Source organism: Budorcas taxicolor, chromosome 14 (assembly GCF_023091745.1).
Source record: "Budorcas taxicolor isolate Tak-1 chromosome 14, Takin1.1, whole genome shotgun sequence".
Taxonomy (NCBI): Eukaryota; Metazoa; Chordata; class Mammalia; order Artiodactyla; family Bovidae; genus Budorcas; species Budorcas taxicolor.
Genome location: NC_068923.1, coordinates 33394217 through 33398663, shown reverse-complemented (window position 1 = coordinate 33398663; position 4447 = coordinate 33394217). Strand labels below are relative to the sequence as shown.

The following is a 4447-nucleotide window of genomic DNA, read 5'->3' as shown; positions in this document are numbered from 1 at the left end:
ATCCCCATCATTGGGGGGCATTTGTACCTTTGGGGGCATCCTGAAATGGTCCAGGCTTGTCTTTTACTGTTTTACTGTTCCAGAATCAGCCATTTCTCCAAGGAGCTGTGATTCCTCTTGTTGGAGTAGAGAGTAGTTATTTGTTCCTAAAGGTACCTTGCTTCTGCTTCCTGGTCCATTCCCCCTACACCATAATAATAACAGCATATGAGTTTTCCATTTCTCTTTAGAGATAGAATGCTCAGATCTGACCAACGATTAACTAGAAGAAACTGCGTCCCCACCTCTGCCCTCAAGTACAGGTCACATCAAAGACTTCACCTTCCAGAGAGGACCATGTTTTCTCCCTGTCGGTTGATGTGACAATTATGACATGCACTGTTTTCATCTGAAAAGGAAATCTTCTTATCGGAAAAAACTTAAACTTACCCACAAGCAGACTGATCTTCTCTTTTTACATTTGAAAGCACAGGTACAGACTGAAAAAAGGATTTAAACCACCAGGTGGATTCTGCCACTTCGGGTGATCCTATCAAATAAAATGCACATTTGTGGTTCAGTCGCTCAAGTTGTGTCTGACTCTTTGTGACCCCAAGGACTGTAGCACGCCAGGCTCCCCTGTCCTTCACCATCTCCCAGAGCTCGCTCCAACTCCGGTCCACGTGTCAGTGATGCCATCCGATCACCTCATCCTCTGTCACCCCCTTCTCCTCCCGCCATCAATCTTTTCCAGCATCAGGGTCTTATCAAACACAATTGAGAGATGAAAAACAAAGGGAAATAGGGAGGGTGATGCTTATAAGAAGTAAACTACATACCTAGCTGGGCTTTGTCATCACCTACGAAGTTGGCAGAATCAGGGCTAGTTAAAGAGGTGCCTGAAGAAACACTGGCCTCTGTAGGAAAGAAACAATAATAAACAAGCAAATAAATAATAAGCCAACACAGATTTTTACATATAAACTCTCAAGTAGCATGGCCTGAAATCATTTAATCCTGGATTATAAACTGAAAATTTGGTTATAATACCAGCCAATCAGAAGTCTCCCAGAATAATGCATATTACATTTGTATTAATAAAGTGTGTTCCTTTCCCTGGTGAACAACTCTCACATAGATATTAAGTAGAATTTAAAATATATAGTAAATGTTATCAAATTCAAAATCTTAAAAAGTACAAAATCAAGAATGAATATTATTGTACTATATTAAATATATTACTTGTATATGAGTCATATATGATGAATTATATTTAAATAGCCTACAGAAGTTATCAAATTTAGAAATAAAAGAATCATTTTAAAAGAAAAAACATCTATTGTCATATCATACTTGTGTTTTAAACCTAAGTGTTCTAAAAGATAAGAATAGAAAAATAACTTTTAAGAATGTAATAATTCTAAGAACATGGGCATAGATTAACTTTGGGTGGGGGAGAATAAATTAGTAGATGTTTCCATCTCTTGTCTACAAATAACCCCTGAAATAAGACTTTTCTACAAGCTGGTATGACTTCAAAAAATGATAGCCTGGTTCTGAAATGATTGTTTCATTTTATGAAATGTCTGAATTTTCTTTGAGAAGCTATACTTTTCCATTCAGCTATAAATTTTCACAGATGGAGAGATAAATAAAAATAAAACTGGCCAGGTAGAAGCTGACCGATTAACCACAGGAGAAAATGGAAATGAGAGAATCTCTGAAACACACTTGCGCTACTTCTCTTTTCTCAGAAATGAATATTTTATTTATGTAAAATTATCAGGTTTTAGTGTATCCTATTAAAGGCAAGGCACATGAAAGTAAAACCCACAGGAATGAGTTGCCATTTCCTCCTCCAGGGGATCTTCCTAACCCAGGGATGAAACCCTCGCACCCTGCATTGGCAAGGGTATTCTTTGCCATTAGCGCCACTGGGGAAGCGCGCCCACCCTCCCCACAAGCCCGCCACAATTGTGAAATATAAGCTTCTTTTTACTTATCTACATGTTAATGGTTTCATGGCTATAACAAAATATAGTTAAAGCAAAGTGATGAGGTTTGACAGTTTTTACTAATTCGGGGAGTCTCTGATAGGTCTATTCCTATTTTCTTCACTGTCACAAAGAATTGTCATATTCTCCCTTTAGGTCTGACAGGACGTGGTACGTAGGTTAATTATACCCCACAAACATCACCTGAGATCATGTTGTCTAGGGCCACCCTCTAGATTTGTTACGACTCACTTCGATAATACTGATTTCTGGCCAGAAGACAACCAGCGGAAGGCACGGATGCCATTGTCCCCTGAGCAGGAGCCAGTGAGTTGGTGCCCGGCAGCCTGCAAAACGGGCGGTGAGAGGCTAAAGTTAATCATATTGGGTTCCTGTTCCTTTTCCCACGAGTATTTTTTGTAAAGCAACATAACTTACCATGTAATAAATACCCCATAAAGAATTAAAGAGTTCACACAAAATTGTAATCAAAATCATTGCCATAAACAAAAAATGCAATTCATTAGGTGAAAACACAAGAAAAAATTTATATCCAAGTGTAACCATGTCCACAGCTGGCTCCAGAAGTGTCAGCACAGCCCTGACCATCACTCACCTGCCTGCTTTCTTCAGCCTGCTCTTCCAGTGAGCGTGGGTCTACAGCTTCTTCAGAAAATGCAGAGTTGGGAAGGGCTGATTGATGGTGATCCAGGACAGACCTGCTCTGGGGCGAGGAGTGAGCCGTCAGGGAGCACAGTACCCCTCGGTCTGGAAGGCAGAAACCTGAGCTGGGAGTAGACGCAGGTGGGCACTGGGCCACCACAGGCGGAGCCAGAGGCACCCTGCCTGCCTGTGTGCCCTTGACTGGGTCAGCTTGCCAGGAGGGGCTGTGGGCCAGGCAGGTCTTGGCCCGGACGTGGTGTTGTCCAGGCCCCCTGGACAGTCCTGGTTCAGGACTGCTGGCTTGACAGGGAGAGAGGTAATAGCCACTCTGGGGACAGAGACACAAACTTGGGGTCAGTCACACACTTGGGGACAGCACCACGCTGGGCTCTGAGGGGGACACCATGGACAGGCTGCAGGCCAGCAGGGGGACTGGATGTCATCACAGCCACGGGGATGCAGCGCAGAGTCACAGGGACAGAAAAGAGGTTGGGGAAGCGTGGGAGCCTTCCAGAGGAGGGCCGTTCACTGCATCCGCAATGGACAGCGGGTTAGAGAGTCCAGCAAGAACAATTCAAGACACATGGAAATCATGGAGACTGAGGAAACAGGAGCTTGATAGCCTTCTAGCAACAATGTTGGTTGAAACAAAAGCTGCATTTCTGTTCTGCTTTTAGCAATGGTCCTTACTTGAACTGTTTTGCCATTTCCTAGACTCAGTTTGCCAAGAGGTCCAGCTGTGGGTCCCCGGATATTAGGAGGAAGATGCTGTCAGTTGATGATTCCGTTCATTTGGTGGCTGTTGGTTACACCGGCTTAAAGCAATTTTGGCAACGTATACAGAATTGCTCATCACCTATGTTCAAATTTACTCAAAATATTTGTCTTAGTTTGCCATTATGGTTCTTTTTAAATACCTACTCTACCTGGTTGGGCTTCCCTGGTGGCTCAGAGGTTAAAGCGTCTGCCTCCAATGCAGGAGACCTGGGTTCGATCCCTGGGTTGGGAAGATCCCCTGGAGAAGGAAATGGCAATCCACTCCAGTATTCTTGCCTGGAGAATCCCATGGACAGAGAAGCCTAGTAGGTTACCGTCCACGGGGTCACAGATTCGGACACAACTGAACAACTTCACCTTCACCTTCACCTTCTACCTGGTTATGACTCCTTTCTGTTGCCAGTATTATTCATTTCTGCCTTTTCTCCTTTTGTCTTGATTAATTTTGCTAGCGGTTTCTCTATTAAATCGTTCTTCCAAAGAACTACCTCTCTTGTTTTTAGGTTTTATATTTTATTTCCTGTCTTCTTTTATTCTTCTTCCTTTTATTTACTTTAAGGTTATTCTTGTTATCTATTTCAAAATATTTTTACTGCTGTTATGACATTTCTTGAATATTTGAATTATTTAGTGATGCTTTTCTAGACATATACTTTCTCTGGTAGCTTAAAGGGTAAAGCATCTGCCTGCAATGCAGGAGACCCTGGTTCCAACCCTGGGTTGGGAAGATCCCCTGGAGAAGGAAATGGCAACCCACTCCAGTACTCTTGCCTAGAAAATCCCATGGACAGAGAAGCCTGGTAGGCTACAGTCCATGGGGTCACAAAGAGTCAGACACTACTGAGTGACTTCACTTTCACTTCCTAGACATATAAATTTTCTCAGTTATCTTTTAATTGATGATTCCTAAATACCCTATATTGTCAAGAGAGTCTTTTCTTTTTTATTTATTCTTTCAAATAACTTTGGAAGTGGCTTTCTGTGTATTAATAGTAGTAAATATTCTTCCATTGCACAGTCATGATTTTGTATCT

General features: G+C 42.2%; 1 long non-coding RNA gene and 1 other non-coding gene across 2 annotated transcripts; one reads left to right on the top strand and one right to left on the bottom strand.

The window, feature by feature from the left end:
• Positions 1–472: 472 nt before the first annotated feature.
• On the bottom strand, positions 473–2727 carry LOC128059273 (uncharacterized). Its single transcript, XR_008200588.1, has 3 exons — positions 2590–2727; positions 819–896; positions 473–529 (listed from the first exon to the last, which is right to left on the bottom strand). It is a non-coding gene; the product is annotated as an uncharacterized LOC128059273 (long non-coding RNA).
• Positions 2728–3573: 846 nt separating this feature from the next.
• On the top strand, positions 3574–3645 carry TRNAW-CCA (transfer RNA tryptophan (anticodon CCA)). Its single transcript has one exon. It is a non-coding gene; the product is annotated as a tRNA-Trp (tRNA).
• The last annotated feature ends 802 nt before the right edge of the window (positions 3646–4447 follow it).